Genomic DNA, 20,127 nt, shown 5'->3' with positions numbered 1-20,127 from the left:
TGTAAAATTATATTCGTTTAATTTTCACTAATATAATCTTTACAATGTAAAGCATTCGCTGGGCACGTTATCTTGCTTAAAAACAAAAAGCCTAGCTCTTATGTTTCCGTCTCGGGGTTGGACTGCGGGATGATAGAAATCCGAAAGAGATGTTTTTATTATATTTTGTACAGTAGATGTGCTCCTTCATAATCTCCGTGTTTGATAAGAATGATCCTCCCTGGCTCACGAAAATGTATACGAAATATAACAAACCATACACATTAAATGCCAGACTAATATAGCAAACATTGAAGATGCCCCTTAGAAAATTTTCTTCGGCCGCCCATGTCTGGAGGTACACAATTTCGCAACTCAGTGGATACGATGTGGATGTATTCAAAGTCCACTGATTTACCAATCAAATTTAAATTTTATAAAAATATTCTCAGTGAATACTAACCTGAGGAGAACTATTTTTTTTAATTCGATCGCTAAAGGAGTTTTTTTCACCAGGTCTCGGTAATCGTCCGGCACGAAAACTGAAGTTTCTACAAGTATTTCCCCAGCAAATTTTTTGAGAAAGGGGTCCTCCAGAAGCGTTATTTAGGGGGTATTTCCTGCGTTTGTTATATTCATATATAGATATAGAAAGATATAAATATAGACATACTGTATATAAAGATAAGTAGGAGCGGGTCTTTAAAATTAGTTTGGAAAGATAATATGAAAATCTGGCATAATTTGCAAGAATCTATCTAGTCTATAAATAAAATAAATAGTTTGTTTGTGTGTTTGTCTGTCTGTTTGCGGCCTGGTGACCAGACGAGTGGACCGAGAGTTACCCAATTTTGGTCAGGGGTACCTTAGCCCAGGCCCCAGATCAAGACGAATCTTTTTTTTTTAATTCGAACCAGGGGTCTCAGGGGGTGCTTATAGGAACATGTAAAAGTGGTAGAAAATGGCCGATATTACTGTCGAATTCATAGTTTTCGCGGTCGCTGAAATCAATGGTGAAACTCTAACCACATTAACTTCCAAATTCACCCTATTCGGGCCGGGGGTCACCGAAGGAAGGGGGGCGGATACCGAGACAAGTAAAAGTAATCCAGAATGACCGATATTAGTGTCAATTCCATAGTTTACGAGGTCGCTGAGATCAATGGTGACACTTTCATTAGTGATGACTTGCAAATTCAGCTACAATTGTATGCGGGCCGGGAGTTAGCGGGGTCTCAGGGGGGCGGTATCCGCCCCCGGTGATTCCCGGCCCGAATAGGGTGAATTTGGAAGTTAATGCGATCAGAGTTTCACCATTGATTTCAACGACCGTGAAAACTATGAATTCGACAGTAATATCGGCCATTTCCTACCACTTTTACATGCCCCTGTAAACGCCCCCCTGAGACCCCCTGGTTGGATTCCGAGACATGTATAAGTAATGCAAAATGATCGATATTAGTGTCAGAATCATAGTTTTTGCGGTCGCAGAAATGAATGGTAATACTTCAACAGGCGTTGTCTTCCAAATACTGCCCCCATGCGAAGAATGGGTATATTCAGCTGTCTAATATAAATAAAATAAAAGAGTTTGTTTGTGTTTTTCTGTCTGTGTGCGGCCTGGGGACCAGACGAGTGGACCGAGAGTTACCAAATTTTGGTCATGGGTACCTTGGCCTAGGACCCAGATCAAGACGAAAAGTTGTTTTCAAATTTCAAAACAGGGAAGTCTCAGGGGGGGCGTTTACCGGAACCGGCTTGGGAACCAGACAAATTGACCGAAAGTTACCAAATTTTACTCACGAATACCTTGGTCCAGGCTCCAGACCAGAGTTAAACGATTTTTCAAATTTCGAACCAGGGGGGTCTCAGGGGTCGTTTACCGCGACATGTAAAAGTAGTAGAAAATAACCGATATTAGTGTTGAATTCATAGTTTTCGTGGTCGTTGAGATCAATAGTGACACTTCCATTAGCGATGATTTGCAAATTCAGCTACAATTGTATGTAGGCCGGGAGTCAGCGGGGGGGGGGGGGGATACCGAGACAAGTAAAAGTAATCGAAAATGACCGATATTAGTGTCAAATCCATAGTTTTCGCGGTGGCTGAGATGAATGGTGAAACTTTCATTAGTGATCACTTGCAAATTCAGCTACCATTGTATGCGGGCCGGGAATCAGCGGAGGGTGGGGATACCGAAACATGTAAAAGTAATCCAAAATTACCGATATTAGTGTCAAATCCATAATTTTTGCGTTCGCTGAGATGAATGGTGACACTTTTATTAGCGATGACTTGCAAATTCAGCTACCATTGTATGCGAGCCGGGAGTCAGCGGGGGGGGGGGGGATACCGAGACATGTAAAAGTAATCCAAAATGATCGATTTAATCTCAGATCCATAGTTTTTGCGGTCACCGAAATGTGGGTAATACACTACTTCCACAGGCCTTGACTTCCATGCGAAGAATGGGTATATTTAGCTAATATATACAGGGTGTTTCAAAAAGACACGGGAAAAATTCAGGGGCAGATTCCTTACGGGTTGACAAGTAAAAACGTTCATATGAACATATGTCCGGAAATGCGTCGTTACAGAGCTATAGCCACCTACAGCACCTGACGGTGTGAAATAGTCGCCTTCTGTCCGGAACTATTTCCCGACGTATTACCAGTGTGTCGTGTGTGAAAGAATATGCAACACAGGTTCGAACGAAATTAATTATGCCGATTGCGCGTTGAATGGTACAAGAATCAGAAAAAAACGCGCAAATAATGCATAATAAGTGGTACTTTTAATGTCCGTATTGGAAAGTGCAACACTAATACAAATGGCAGTGAGAAAAGCAAAACGACACAGGTATAGTCATAAAGTCCAAAGAACCATCATCAAACAAGAGTTACAATCACAAACAATAAATTGTGTGCATCACCAGCGCCACAAAATCGATGCTGTAGTACCTTACAGTAAGTGCTGAAAATGTCCTCCTTCTGCCCGAATGCAAGCTGCAACCCGTTGCCGCATGGATGAACGAACGCGTGCCCAAGTACCAGGGTGTTCCGTAGTCGCTGGCAAGCTGCTTCGATACGAATACGAAGCGTCTCCTCAGTATCCACAGCAGATGCGCAGACCAACGACTTTAAATGTGCCCACAGGTAATAGTCCAATGGATTTAGATCTGGTGAGCGTGGAGGCCAAGCAACTGGTCCTCCACGCCCTATCCATCTGCCAGGGAATACTGCATTTAGATACTGCCGGGCTGTAACACTGAAATGCGCGGGCGCACCGTCATGCATAAAATGTAACATTGGACGCAGAGCAAGAGGTACAGTATCCACTACATCTGGAATGTGGATTTCCAAGAAGTCTCGATAGTTGTTTCCGGTCAGTCTCGGTGGGAGTATGTATGGACCTAGGAAAGTGTCGCCGACAATACCACACCACACATTTAGAGCAAACTGTTGTTGATGTCTTCTTCGACTGATCGCATGAGGATTATCTGGTGACCAGACATGTGCATTATGGAAATTGAAGATGCTTTCACTTGTGAACTGCGTCTTATCTGTAAACACTATTGCAGATGCAAAGTTTGTATTGACGGCACACTGTTCGCGGTACCATTGGCAAAAGCGCACTCTCGGCTGATGATCGGTTGGCGACAAAGCCTGCACTCGCTGAAGGTGATACGGATACAGGTTCGCTCGCCGACAAACACGCCATATCTGTGCGTGAGGTACATGCAGTCTCATACCTACTCCTCGTCCTCCGGATTGTGTCGAAAAGCATCCACTATCTGCTCTTCTACCCCGGGGGCCATAGCTCTTGGTCTGCCACTGCTTCCAGCAGCATGGGGCGCAAAACTTCCATACTCACGCAGGCGGCGATGGAGGGATTCAAATGTTTTTCTGTCTGGAATGTGACGTCCGGGGTATCTCTCCTGGTACAGACGCCGTGCTTCGAGTGCATTTCCATCCGCCAATCCCTATGTGAAATGCATATCTGCTAATTCTGCATTCGTGTACATGTTTCACTTCCGTCCTAAACACCGCTGTCTATTGATACGTACATACACTTCCTCCACAAACACTTATTCCCGTCTTCCAAAGCACAAGTTGTAGTCACTTTTCCCGTTTCTGTTCCACACCACTAAGTGCAGTCAATTCTCACCACGTCATCTGTTCCACAGCACAATTTGCTTACTTTGAATGTACACGTCTGTTTCACAGCACTACTGTCACTTCAGCTCACATTGTACCCAGCTCCAATTACAGTAACTTTTCTGTCTTAAATACCTTCGAGATGTTAATGTTGCAATGGCCTCCTAGACCTGAGAGTGCGTCCAAAGCTTCATGCACCTTTCGGCAAATGCTATGTTTTAACTTGTAACTAATCTAATTAGAAATGCTGTCCATCAGCAATGATTCTTGTTGTCAGCCATGGTACTCCTCCACACTTACTCGCGAGACATCTTGCGTTCAACATTTCCCTCCTTCATTCCTTGGGTTGTAGCTCCTGCACGATGCTTTCGTTATGGAATTTATTATGCCCGATGAGCATGTGTACTTGCATTTTTGGGTGCGTTTTTCTCACTGCCATTTGTATTAGTGTGCACTTTCCAATACGGACATTAAAAGTACCACTTATTATGCACTATTTGCTAGTGTTTTTTTTCTGATTCTTGTACCATTCAACGCGCAATAGGCATAATTAATTTCGTTCGAACCTGTGTTACATATTCTTTCACAACGACACTCTGGTAATACGTCGGGAAATAGTTCCGGACAGAAGGCGACTATTTCACACCGTCAGGTGGTGTCAGTGGCTATAGCTCTGTAACGATGCATTTCCGGACATATGTTCATATGAACGTTTTTACTTGTCTACCCGTAAGGAATCTGCCCCTGAATTTTTGCCGTGTCTAAACAAATTAGGGAATCAGATGAAAACACATGTAGAACTTCTTACGAATAATGTGAGAACACTGTATCTTGTCCTGTTCAGATTAAAATCATGAAGGCCCAACGTGCAAACGAACCGTTTGGAACATCTGTGCACGTGATCAGTGACGTGGCGCTACCAGATATCATTTTGTAGTGTGGCGCTGCCAACACATTCCAGCTCCAGGATACCTTTGTTCTCATTGTGTTTAGTGCGTCACAAATCTATGTAATGAAATTGCGCAACAACGTGATTTGCCAGAATCGTTGGCATGGCGAACTATCGGCAGGTTGGAAGCTGGTCAGTCACAGCGGGAGGTGGCACATGCCATAGGAGTGGCACAAAGTGTGATTACCCGATTGTGGAATCGATTTCAAACAACTGGAAGTGTTCGAAGAAGACAAGGACAGGGCCGTCCACTAGCAAGCAAAGCCAGAGACGATCGCTACCTCTTGTTAACAGCCCGTCAAAACCGGCGTCAGAATACAACTCTGCTCCCGCGAGCCTTCCGAACAACAACAGGACGCACAATATCCACTCAAACGATCCGCAATCGCCTTCGAGAAGGTAGTCTATACGCACGTAGGCCTATGGTGTGTGTCCCATTAACTGCACGACACCGTGTTGATCGAAGAGCGTAGGCGGAGGAACATCGTGAGTGGAGACGCAATGAATGGGGCAATGTTTTGTTTTCTGACGAGTCTCGATTCATTGTGGAGCCTGATAATCGACGTGTTTTCATCTGGAGAGACCGTGGAACACAATTCCATGTTTGTGCGAGAAAGATCCCAGTATCATGGTGGTGGACTGATGGTGTGGGCAGGAATCAGCATTGGTGGGCGTACTGAGCTGCACATCATCCGAAATGCCTCTTTGACGGCTCTCAGATATAGGGATTAGATCCTGAAAACTCTTGTTCTTCCTTATGCTGGTGCCATTGGTGATTCGTTCCTTTCCATGGATGACAATGCTCGTCCTCACAGAGCTCAGTTAGTGGATGAGATGCTGGATGCTGAAGATATCGCTCGGATGAAGTGACCAGCATGCTCTCCGGATCTCTTTCCAATTGATCATGTCTGGGATATGCTTTACAGACGATTTGCCGCTAGGCCAGTAAATCCAACAACCATTCCAGAGCTGGAAGTCGCTCTTCTGGATAAGTGGCACAACATCCTCCAAGAATTCATCCATAATCTGATTGAATCCATGCCACGCAGGTGTGCGAGGCTCTGTTGGATATTCGAAGTGATCATATGACATATTAAGGAACAATCAGTGTTGTTGCCTTGCCTGTTTGTGAGCAGTTCGAGAGGTGCACACATAACCGTCTTGTGTCATGAGCCATGTGAACAAGGTTTTCCGTGCCCCGACACCAGTATGTGCCCCATTTTTCTAGTGTATCTTAAAGCATTCTTTCTTTTTTGATATATATAAGTCAAACACAAGCTTATTCATACACTATCTTAAGGTCTTGTATGATATTTCAGCTGAACCCCTAATTTTTTGAGCATTATATACAGTATATATATATATATATATATATATATATATATATATATATATATATATATATATATATATGGCGGATCCAGGATATGATCAAGGGAGAGGCTAAACCATAGTTTGCAGTTTTACCCCTAGTGTAAAGCAGGATTGAAGCCCATTTTATGCAGTGTATACTTGAGTGTGAAGGGGGGGCCTATAGCACACTTGGATCCGCCTCTGTGTATGTATATATATATATATATATATATATATATATATATATATATATATATATATATATATATATATATATATGATCGAAAATGGCCTCGAATCCATACTCGCTGAGAAGAACAGAAGATGCCGTTTAAATCCACAAATTCAGCTCCATCAGTACTGTAAGGGGGATGGTGACATGTAAAGATAATTGAAAATTATCGATATTAATATCAAATTCGTAGTTTTGGGGCTCCACAAGTTCATTGGTGACAGTTTTGGTGCCCTTTGTGTCCAAAATGAAAGTATTCTCCCCGTGCGAAGAACGGATATTCTGCTAGTCTGTAATAATAACTAACGGAAGTTTCAGTTAATATATTTCTCGCTGCTCAAATTTACTCACTTGTGTGGTATATGTGTGTAAAGTAGAATAAAAACCTGTTGCTTTAAGTATTTTTCCGTTAGCGAAATACATTGTATATACAGTAGGACGTCGATAATCCTAACGTCAAAAATCCGAACGCGGTCCCTAGAAGCTTTTTACATTTTGTCTTAACGCTAGCGATAAACAAACAATAGCGTGTCCATCGACGTTATGTGAAGTCAGTGTTTTTACAAAAGATCATTTATATGTAATTGTTTATCATGTATTTATATTTTTATATTTTCTTAGGCCTATAAGTTTTAAGTGTGACTTACAAGAACAGTGTTATTTAGAGTACAAGCAGGTTCTTCAGAAACATTAAAATGTAAGTAGCCTTACGTACGGTATTGTAATTACTGTATGTACTGAATAACCACTGTATCGATAGAGGAACATACCGTACAGTATATGTAAGCCTAAATGGCATCTTCTTGGCCATTTTCGAAAATCCTAACTACCTGTGGTCCCAATTAGTTCGGATTTTCGACTTCCCACTGTATGTGTTGCAGACATGTTACAGCAAGTAAGATTAATAGCATCAGGCCAACAAATAGTTTTTAAACTATATTTTTCTGTTTCTGCCAATATATCTGAACAATTTTTTTTTCTAATGATTTCAAAATTTCCGGAATTTTACATAGAACAAATAAAGATATCTCTCTGAAATATATGTTTGATTTAACATATTAACTAAAATGATTCTGTGATTAACTAAAATGATGATTCTGATAATACCCAAATTTTCCGTTTTTCCCCAGCTCGGGAAAACCGTAAAAAAAGTTTTTTACCCAAAATTTCCGTTTTTTTACAGGCCTTCACAACACTAGTCCGAACACACAGTACATCGAACACTCCTAACGATGGCGAATGTTAACACCACGACATCGGCAACTACAACTGAAATGAACACGTGACCATCGCCACTAGACCTTGGCACAATGGCAGAGCGTTGCATTGTCTGATGAATCCCGATATCTTCTTCATCATGACGATGTGAGGGTGCGAATACGTCGTGTTCCAAGGGAACAGCTCCTTGACATCTGCATCTGTACTGCGGGACGGAGACAAACTGGGTGGGGCTTAATTATTATCTGGGGAACATTCAGGTGAGCATTCATGTGTCTAGTGGAGCTCGAGCAAGGCACCATGACGGCCGAGGCGTCGCACGCTGCTTGCAGACTACGTACACACCTTCATGACGGCCATGTTTCCCATCGGTAGTGGCATTTTTCGACAAGATAATGCACCATGTCGCAAGGCCAGGAGTGTGATGGAGTGGTTCGAGTAACACAGGAGCGAGTTCCAAGTGATGTGCTGGCCCCCAAACTCTCCGGATCTAAACCCGATCGATCACATCTGGGATGTGATTGAACGTGGCATGAGGGTGCATCACCCTCTCCCCGGAATTTACGGGAATTTGATAACCTGTGTGTGTATATGTGGTGCCAACTCTCTCCAGCGACCCACCGAGCGAAATTGAGACCATGCCAAGACACGTTGCCGCTGTTATTCGTGCCAAAAGGTGGACATACTAACAATTAGGTAGGTAGTCATAATGGTCTGGCTGATGTGTGTGTATATTTTAACTCGTATATTTTGTCTCGACTCGAATTCGAGTCGAGTCGAGACAGCAACATATTTTCGAGTCGAGACAACATTTTCTCGAGACGAGTCGAGATAGGCTTAAATCTCGACTCGACTCGACTCGTGCGCATCCCTAACTGCAACAATAACTTTCAGAAAGTAAACAAATAATTTGAAGTAAGATAATTTATTCTAAAATGAGATAATAAAGATCACTAAAGAATTTTAACTAAGTAAAAATGTATCACATAAATCATCGTCTATTCAGCCGTCCAAAATATTTTCTTCGTCCTCGGATTGTTCATGGTTATTCACCCTCACTGCTATCTCCTTCTGTTCTCGTGTCTGACTCTTTCGGGAGCAATAGCAGAGCTTTTACCTCCTCCGGTAGAGCTGTACGCTTATTTCTTGTTGCTCTCCTAATGGTGGTTATTACTGGATCCGAATCCACGAGTAACCGATGAACTAAATCTATCTGGTATGCATGCATGAATCTTTTCGAATATGATGCATACGAAACTGTATTTTTTTACTGCAAGACTTCTGAGCTTCTTCCGATAACATACCTATCGGAAACATGGCGCTTTTAATAACTTCTGCTAAGTGCATTAAAATCTTGTGAACGCTAACAGGCATTCTGTACCACCCGTGTAGACTGACAAATCTACTTGCCGTTTCCTCTGTGTATTTAGCGAAGGTTTCTCTATTGATAACCTCTCCACTCGAAATTGCAATCATTATGTTTCTAAATCTTCGAATCAAGTCTTCATCGAATCCTGTTATATCTGAAGACTGCTCAGCATTATGAAAAAACCGTCGGGCAACGTTGTCAGCATTAGAAGTCCCGACTTTTCCTGCTAGCACCTTATCTATGTGTAGGCCTGTTTCATTCCGGAAACGGATCTGAATTTCTTTTTTGATCATCTTCATTTCCTGTCTCTGAGCTTCAGCAGCTCCTCTTATTGTCGGAGCTATTAAGTTGTTTTATACGAAACTTTTAACACTAAATCTAAAAATTTAATCCAACTGTGAAGAGGATATAAACCATACTCTTAGGTTTCAGGATTAATATTAAACTTTTTTAAATTTTGAAAATCATTAATCTCTTTCGGTGTTCATGTACAAATATAACATATTTGACTCCCAGTGTTTGTCAATGCATTTATAATTCTTCCGTCTATCATAGTGAAAAGGACCTTATATTCAACTAAAATAGGATTATTTTGGAATTCTACATACACTTGAAAAGGAACCAAATCATTTACTTCTGCTTTCATTTGATTCACTTGGTTTTTAATCACTTCGGCAGTTTCTTTAACATATATAAATTTTATATGACGGCACAACTTTGTTGACGATGCCCTATTATTGATCCAGATGACTTGTTTTTCTTCATTACTTAAAGTGCCCTCAAGTTTTAAAGGGACCATAGAAAATAAAAACAGATTTCCACTTTGCAGATTTGAAGTTTTAGAGTCACCTTCTTTATGTTCATCGTCGATATCCAGTGTTTCATCTTGGTCTTGGCTGCATCCGGAGTTTCTTCTGGTGCATGTGGTCGTTTTCTCCACCCTTTTCCTTTCTCCTTTTGTCCCATCGTGTTGGCTGCCAGAGGTTTGCCTTTATCCTCTCGCGGGAGTTCACTTTGCACATGTACATTTTGTGGAGGTACATACATGTATTCGCTGTGTCCTGAGCTACCGTCCCAGCCATGTTTTACAGTTAAAACCACTTTCTTTAATTCTAAATGTGGAAGCTGTGTAGAAATGTGGAAGCTCTTCCACTGTTGTCCAGTCTGCTATTTTCATAAGCCTTACGGCAGTCTGATCTAATAACTTTTGAAGAGGAATTCTGGCTCCTTCTAGACTCACTTCAATCCCTTCCGAATAGCAGCGCTTTTTTGCTTCCACTATTTTGTTGTACGGAGGGTAAAAGCTTTTCAAATTATGTTCTATGGCCCCTTTTCGTAATGTGATGTAGCTATGCTTTGACAACTTACCATCCATCACAGTAGTTAGGGGTGGTTACTTCTGGCGCATTTTCCTCCTCTCAATATTTTTAACTAGCGCAGAAGGACCCAAGAAACCGCCACTGTGCACTTTAACACAGAGGGATAACCCAAAGTGTGATTGAATATGCTTTTATGACATTTAAAATCATAAAAACTTACATCTAAAAACTTACATCTAAAACTTACAACTTATAGCGCCGTTTTTGATTGAAAAAATAGTTTTTGTTTGGTGTAAATTGGTTCAAAAATAACTGAATTATAAAACGTTAAAGCTTAGTATGTTGTATACTACAGATATATGTATATACACTCTCGCTCAATCGCAAACACACATTTACAATATCAGCTGTCGAGCACACATATACATATATAGCAAAGAGGAAGAAGGAGGAAGTAAAACTTGAACCCTTGCCAATTTTTTTTCTCTCTCTCTTTCCTTCCCATCAGCTCTGAATGACAGAGAGGTTTATGCAATAGAAACAGAGAGAGAATGATTAACGCCGCAGTATGTCTCGCTTCCCATATAGATAACATTGGATTTAACGGCTGTATATAGCTCGGGCGCTGTATTCTTCGCTAAACTTTTCTTTCGTAACGATCAGAATTCGAGCGAAATATGTTGCGCTGTTACACGGCGGACTTTGGCTGTGAGCATCCTTGTCGACAGAGCCACTATTTAGTTCCAAAACGTGCCACATGCGCGCGCTAGTGTTCCATATACAAAATGTATTTCTCACATCTTCTCTTTTTCTCCCCACACATTTTTAGAGTTGAAAGCATTCAATAGCTGAGTTGTATTTGTATATTCAAAGGCCTTAGTTTTATGGCATTACCATAAAAACACTTATACACTTAAAACATACTTAAAATTACAAGTTCGGATACTGATAATGGAATCTTCTGTTAACCTCGTTCTCTATAGGAAACAATGACTTCTTAAACTCTGTCCACTGATCGTAATTCAAGCTGAATAGACAGCCGTTAATATCAATAATCACTTGAACTTCGGTTTGCACATTTTTTACAATTACATTAAAGTTATTAGTAGGAATGAACTTTTTTTGAGGATCCATTTTTAATCACTCCATTTTTTGGTTCTGACAACATATTTTTGTTCATTTTCGTTCATTTTTTGGATTTACATACAGAACTCAACAGTTGGATAGTTTTCTTTTAGACCAGTGTATTTGATTTTTATTCCATCTTTAACGATCTCATCAATCATTTTATCTGTTAAGTGTTTTGTAAATCTAGGTGGAAGAAAAAACTTGATCTTCTCACACTCGACCAAAATGCTCTTTGCAAACAGTTTTAATCTTTTCAATTTTCACAATCTTATATTCTGTATTTAATTCTAATTCTCTTAATCCAACAACTTGTTTCTGCTCAAGACTTCCAAGCTTGTTTAAAAAATCAACGTGTTTTGCCATCGTATTTATTATATAGAAAATCAACGGTCACTCTTCAATTTTTATCTTCACCCAAAAATATTTAATCATTTTTGTCAATTTCGTTTTATGGAAAACCTTCCATAAAACAATCGTTAATGAAAACAGTTTGAGGATGCAAGGGTATCTTTTCGATACCCTTTAAAGTCGCCTATGACTAACTGATAAAGGGTCAGTAATACAGGACCTTAGATTCTTGAACCGTGGGGTGAGCAAAACGCTCACCCTTAAAATCTCTATATGTCCGTTGATATTTTGTTAACTATTTAAAACTCTTCTACTACTTTCTCATTCTTAGGATCATATGTAAAGTTCTTGCGCCCAATTAAAATTGCATAACATATAGTATTAGCAGCCACAGCTTCTGCAGTCTACTACAATCTTTATGTTTGTTCTCTCATTTACCGATACATTCTTTCTCTTACTACAATTAATCACATACATTGGCCTGTTATCTATAAACTCTTTAGGGTCATAGTACATTTCGGTGTTGCCACATGTTATTCTCTTAAATGCAGTATAATCTTCGTACATCTTAAAAAAATCCTTGTTAGCAATATCTAAGTTTCTTGATTCTTTTTGAAATACCTCATTCCTCCCATTCTTAAGATAGATATTCTTTACCTTACAATGATCAAACTTACTTGCATCTGCTGTTTGTTTACCACTTCTATCAGTTTGGAACATTACAACTACGAAATCAGGCATATCAAATTGTCTAGAATTAAATTGAGTAGTAACATCAAACTCCAAGAAAGAACCTACAACAGTCTTTTGAACACATTGATAAGTATGGAATGAAAACATGATTTTTGGTTCTTTAAGAATGTTCAACTTTAACTTGTTTTCATAATTAGATTCGTATTCAACAATAGGCATTCTTATCTCCATACTCTTTATTGTTATTTTTCCATCATGAGGAGCTGCTCCCGATCCAGTCCATTTGTACAAAACATCGTTATTGTTGTTAGCCTTTGTAAATGTTATTCTCAATCCACCTTTCCACATAACCTCTTTATAATCACTTAAGAAGCCTGGAATTAATCTTAATGGATACAAAACACTAAAGTCCTTTCTTAGGCCAAGTTTATCATCTATTTCAAATCCTGCTTGTTTTAAATATTCAACTTCTGGCTTGGAAATCTTTAATGTTCCTACAGCTGTAGATGTTATTCCAGGTAGCTCAATCTTATCTATAACAACTCCGTGCTTTCTAACCTCAATTTGAGAAAAGAAGAATGGGAAGAAGTTATCTACAAGTTTTATAGTATCGTTTGCGCCAAATGTTCCTCCAACTGATGCACCAACAACTTCAAAAGTCATATGACAATCTGCTTTGTGTGGATGTACGAACCCATCACCCACGTTGAAATCAAACTCAATATCTTTGTTAGCTTCATTCAAATTATTAAATGTTCTTGTGTTAGCTTTAAAACTCTGTAACTCGTAACTCTCAACACTATCCATTTATTATAAAGAAAATCTTGAAACAACGCTTTTATGGGGCGTATCCATAAAAGACTCATACATAATAACAATCAAAAACTTATAATCCCCATCCCAACTTAACCTTAGCATTCATAGCAGTACCAACCCCAAAAGCAGCTAATCGTTCACCTATTGGCGCATCACTACTAAATGCTCTTTTCCATGCTTTAGTTTCTAGTTCCTTATCTGCAATATGTCTCGACTCTGTATCTTTATTGTCTCTGTAGTATATATCGTGTTCTTTACAAGCCTCATCTAATGGGTTAATACCTTCATCACCTCTCTCTAACCTTTCTTCAAGCTTAGTCCCAATCCCGCAAAATCTAAAACCTGGAATATGTAATTCAAATGGGAGTTTATTAATCAAATCATTTACTAATCCTTTCCCAAGCTTCTCATCATTCCAGAATCGTGGTGGTAATGTATTTAAGATCTTAATGAAAAATACCCTATACCTTTTGGATCATTAGGAACGAATTGTGAAAGCTTATTATTAATCATACTCACTATACCTACTTTCTCATTGTAAAAGTTATGATTACCAGCCTTTTCTTCTCCATCTATAACTATTAGCCGATCAATTAACTTTCTCACATCATCCATCCATATATATTCTTTAGGTATCTCTGTATATTGTTTAATTCCTTCACCAGTCCTTTTAGGTGTCGTGTTCTTTTTAGGAGTTGGGGGTAAAGTTGGTTTAATATAATTATCCCAAATAGGCTTGATAATATTAATGTACTTTGAACCTCTACTAGATGCTACCTTTTTATCTCGATTATATTTTTGGAAGGCAGCATCTGAGTCTATTATTATTTCCTTGTACTGTTCAAAATCATCATCATCATAATCTTCAATGGTTTTACTAGTATTCATCGTTAACAATTCCCATAGACCTTCTGTTCCTTTATAAGTTTTACCATTAATTATCAAATCATCACCATTCACTTTAACTTCCAAATTTCCTATCTTGTTTATTATTTTTCCATCTACTTCTACGGTTCTTATTCCAAACACAGTATCATTTCTTTTACTATAATATTTCGTCGCAATCTTACCAAATGACTGTGCTGTTGTTAAAGGTTCTACTCCTTCCACTTTGTCTTTAATTTGTTTTCTCATTTGTTTTATTTCTCCCGTTATAGGCGTATCACTACTACTTGGAGAACTATCATAAGTTATCTTTTTAGGTGTTTCTAGTAGACTGGGATCTATTGAAGCCGTCTTATGTGCAACTGGAACAAGTTCAGTTATTAGATTTTTATTTTGTTCTGCTACTTCTTTGATCTCACTTCCCAAGTTTTGAATAGCATCAATTACAGGCTGTTCTTGTGTCTTAAATTTATCGTATATACCTGCTCTATCTTTCTTCCAAGATTTGAAGCCCTTTATCAAGAACTCCTTCAACTTAATATTCTTATCAATTTCTTTCTCATCCATTTATTGTATAGCAAACGAATAAACGTCAATGTACGTCAAAGAACGTCAATAAACGTGAAAAAACGTCAATAAACGTCAAAGAACGTCAAACGTTAAAACGTCAAACATCAAAAAACGTCAAACGTTTAAGAAGTGTTTTATCTTGTTCCTATACTTACCATTGTTTACCTTCCTTGTCATATCAATTACTATGAAACCATAATCTTCTTGCCAACATTTTGAACACATCTCTTTAAATTTATCATAAGACATATCTCCCCCAAACAAACTCATTATACACATGTTTAAGATTAGTATCATCTTGTCTGAATATGCATAGGAAGTTAACGTTATCCCTTATAAGCTGTTTAGGTACTTTTGAATATGTTTGTGCAAGATAGAAACAGTCTAAATGTCTATGCCTACCTCTTGTAAAGTAATTTCTAACAGTATCTTGATTCTACAAAATGTAATCGTCAAACACAACAACAGAGTATTCTTCGCATTCATCAATAGGTACAATAGAATCATTACCGCTTAAGAACGTTGCTATTTGTTTCTTAAACTTTAGTTCTGCCTTTTCAAATCGATCTTTTAACTGCTCATACTTTGGCTGATTCATGCTTTTAGAATATATGTAGAAGTAATTATTGTTTAACCAAGCTGGCTGTAATAAGAAGTTAAATAACAAAAACGTCTTACCAGACCCAGACGAACCCACTATAAGGCATCGAACATCATCAGGTATAAGTTCTCCATTTCTTTTCTTAGCTGTTGTTTCTTTTATCATCTCTTTTACATCCCAATTAATAGTTTTCTTACTCATTTATTATAGAGAAAATCGTCACCTTTTATGATTAGAGAGTACAGGCCCGGTTCGTTGATGAAGGTTGTGTGAGGTTGTTCATTTGGAAGGGTGTCCGTAATGCGGACGCCCTTTGTAGTCTCCAGGTCTTCAAATTTACTCTGAAACTTTGGTCTTACGTGATGCGAAGGAAACAGTTGAAACGTTTACAAGACTTTCAGGCCCTTCACATGTGAAGGGCCAAGGATTAGAGACTTGACTTGTATTTACATAGCCTATCTTATATCCTTAAGTTGTTCTCTGATCTTAAGCAACGTATCTTTTATATATTCGCTATCCATTTTACCATTTAATTTTATTATCATCTCTAACTCTTCTTTAAATGAGTTAATACAAGTGACAATGGTTTTATATTCGTCTTTTCTTTTGCTTATGTTTAACTTAGAAGACAAACCTGTTACTATAGCACTTTCAGTTGCAAGAGACGTTGTTAATATCGAGTAAATTGTTACAGGTATAAAAATATTAATAAATCCAGTTGTAGCAGAAAGTATAACCGACAACGCGATCGAAGTGTAGTATGCATATTTAACAATTCGTAGTTTTCTCTTTTTCTTCTTTAAACTGTATTCTAACTTCCGAATGACATCTTCTATTAACTTGATTACTTTCTCTCTCGGAATATCTCTAGGTAAATCAAACTCATTCATTTATTATATAATAAATGGCTAAGGTATTTAAGCTAACGACTGATACTTCTGTTTTAAAGAAGAAATTCCATTACGAATTAGACAACAAGAGCAACTATTTAAGTATAGGACTAGTTGGGTTTTACAGTACATATCTAACTCCAAACATAACAACAGAAAAAAACAGTTTCTCATATGGTGATAGACAAGTTTTTATACCAGAAGGACAATACAGCTTAAACAGTCTTAATGAATATTTAAAATCTCAATCCATCAACATAACATTATCAGAAGATCATTTAAGAAATAGAGTTAAAATTGAAACTGATAGTAATGATGTTACAATTGGGAGTATAGGCACTGTCCTCGGGTTTAATGTTTTTGAAGTTTTAGAAAAGAACAAAACACATATTGGAAGTAAGTTGCCAAAGTTTCATCCGTTTGATACTATAAATGTTCACTGTAATATAGCAGATGGCATGTTTGTTAAAGATACAGAATACACACATAGAGAAACAGGAATTATAGCATCATTCAAAACAGATGCTGAGTTCAAACATAGTATTATTTACGAGCCTACTTATCCATTATTTTTCCCTATATCCAAAGACAAGGTTGACAATTTTGAGATAAGGATAACAGATGAGAATGATTCCTTAATTGATTTTGGTGGAGCAACAACAACTGTACTTTTGCAAACCAAGATTTTCTCTTAAATAAATAGGAAGATGTGTTCTATTAAAGGTTGTATGTTTAGTGTTCCTTATAACGAACTAAAGGATTTAAATATTGATCATGTATTAACAAAGAAACAACTTAACGATAAATCTAAGAAAATTAAAGAAGGTAAAGGAATGGATTTAACTTTAACTACTGCACAAATGAAAAAGATTAAGAAAGAGCATATTGGCGGTTTTATCTTTACAATTCCAGCCATTCTAGCAGCTTTAGGAGCAGTTGGTTCATTAGCAGGTGGTGCAGCAGCGATTACTAAAACTGTACTGGATGCTAAGAAGAATAAACAAGAACTTGAAGAACAAAAAAGACACAATATGGCTATGGAAGAAAAGCAGGGGGCGGGTAAGCCAAAGAAGTCAAAAAACTAAAACCATTGACCAACTTCGATATAGAGAGGTTGGCTAGAGAATTAAAGATAAAACGATTTAGAGGTGTATTTATGAGTGATGAACTTCCACAAAAACCTTATGTAAATGAGTGTGGTATAGTTAACCTTGATAAATCAGAAAACATTGGTACTCATTGGATATGCTATTGGAAAGATAACAACATAAAGTACGTGTTCGATTCTTATGGTGATGTTCCTCCTAAACAGCTGGCACAATATCTTGGTGCCGAAAACTTATTCTACAATGACGAGCGAATACAAGACTTTAATTCGGTTATATGTGGTAATCTTTGTGTTAAGGTTTTAAATCTTCTAAATCAGGGGTATCCTTTTAGTGACGTTATGTATATGATTAAAAATGATTAAGCGCTTTTATGGTTTGTATCCATAAAAGTTTTTCTTTAAGATAAATATGGAAGCTATACACAATAGATTTTTAGATTATTTTGAGAAGCATGAGGATGAACTAGATGCACTAGATAGATATAATTTTTATCAGTATTTTCAGGATGTTAGCGAGATAGACTTAAAAGATAAAGACAACGTATATAATGTTATCGATTTATGGAAAAGGTTAATACCAAAAGTTTTGTACACGGAAGAAGAGTTGGAAAAGTTACGTCCAATAATTACCTTAAAGGACATGCTGTCAAATTATAGCTCTAGACCATTACAATGCAGTTATTGTGGTAGTAAGTCATTAACAAAAGGTATGAGTAGATACATTTGTGATGATTGTTCTGTAGAGAATGGTTGGGTTTACAGTACTTGTGAAGAAACGAAAGCTGCTTGTGCGAGAAAACCCTGGTACGATACTATAAAAAGATTTAAGTTACAGTTATCTCGTTTGCAAGCTTTACAGGATAGAATTGTCCCCGAAGAGGTGCTCAAGGTGTTAAATGATGAACTTAGAGATATACCAAGAGATTTAATATCAACAAAAGATGTTCTAGAAGTACTAAAGAAAAACAAATACACAAAATATTATGATGATGTCTATTTAATACACTATCACCTTACCGATCAAAACCCATTAAAATTACAACATATGGAGGAGACACTTATAGACGACTTCGAAAACTTACACGAGGTCTTTAGGGAGCTGTATCAAAAGAGTATTGTTTATTAACTTGAAATGTGTATTGTACCATCTGTTGAAAAAGCACGATGTTCATGTTGATATTGATTTTAAACACTCACCTAAACAAATAGAGATGTTAAAGAAATGTTTTGAAAAATTAGGATGGGCATTTTCTGTATAATAAATGAGTATGGATATATTTGGTAATGTTAAAGATAGAAAAGGTGATGTTGATATTAGTGAAGAAAAATTAAAATTGTTGGAGAATTTAAATGATGATGTTAGCGTAAGTCAACTTAGATCAATAGAAGCCCAATTAGAGAACGATAGAAAACGATTTGAAGATGCATTAGAAACGTTACAAGATACATACATAAAGAAAGAAGATCTTCAAAAGGTTAGGATGGATACTACTAAATTGATTATGGAAAAAGAAACTATGCCTCTACTATATCGATTAAGAGCTAAAAACGTTAAGGAGCCAATCTTTAGAATATTTAATCTCTCTAACGGTTACAAATTTCTCTATAATGGGAAAATAATGCACATGGACTTAAGTTTGGATAAATACTTTCTAGATATATATTTGGGTGATACTTTGATTAAAGAGATACCTTTTGACTTTAAGAAGAACGATATAATTACGATTAAACCAAATAAAAATTCTGCTATGGAAGAAGGACAATTATTGTTTGTTGTAATGTACATAGAAAGAGAGCTTTCCTAAAGACGTTTGCTATATAATAAATATGGATATCTTTGGTAATGTTAAAATGACATCAGAGTTAGATAGTACAGTTGTGAGAAAAGATATTGCTATGTTGAAAGAAGAGCTTAACTTCATCAAACGGAGTCATGTTATAGAGCTTCATAGTCGATTGATATAAGAAAATGTTGAAACTCCGTTCTTTTTAATACATAATCTATCTATCACATACAAATTTCTTTATAAAGGTAGGATAATGCATATAGAGTCATCTTACAATACGTATTATATAGATATATATTTAAATGATTCTCTAGTTGAAACTTTTCCATTGCACTTTAATACAAATGATAATTTAGCAGTTAGACCATCTAAAGATTCTGATCTGAAACATGGTAAATTACTATTGCTTCTTATGCATGTAGAAAGAGAAGACAAAGATAGTGATGATGATGGTGAGAATGTTGATAGCATAATATTAAACAGCGATAGTTATTGATTTTCTATATAATAAACAGGATGTATTGTGTTAAGTGTAAGAAATCGACAGATACGAAGAAAAATACTATTAGAATTGAACAGACAAAGAATGGAAGATATCTAAAGAAAGGTATTTGTTCTGTATGTGGTGTTACTAAAACTCAATTCGTTAAAAAGCCTGATTGACTAGAAGAAGGTAAAGGTGTTAGAGAAGACATTATAGAAGAAATTCACAAACCATCTAGAAA

This window comes from Thermobia domestica, chromosome 5, assembly GCF_964235325.1.
Source record: "Thermobia domestica chromosome 5, izTheDome1.hap1.1, whole genome shotgun sequence".
Taxonomy (NCBI): domain Eukaryota; kingdom Metazoa; phylum Arthropoda; class Insecta; order Zygentoma; family Lepismatidae; genus Thermobia; species Thermobia domestica.
The sequence above is the reverse complement of the archived record's forward strand: the minus strand, read 5'-3'. Positions refer to the sequence as shown.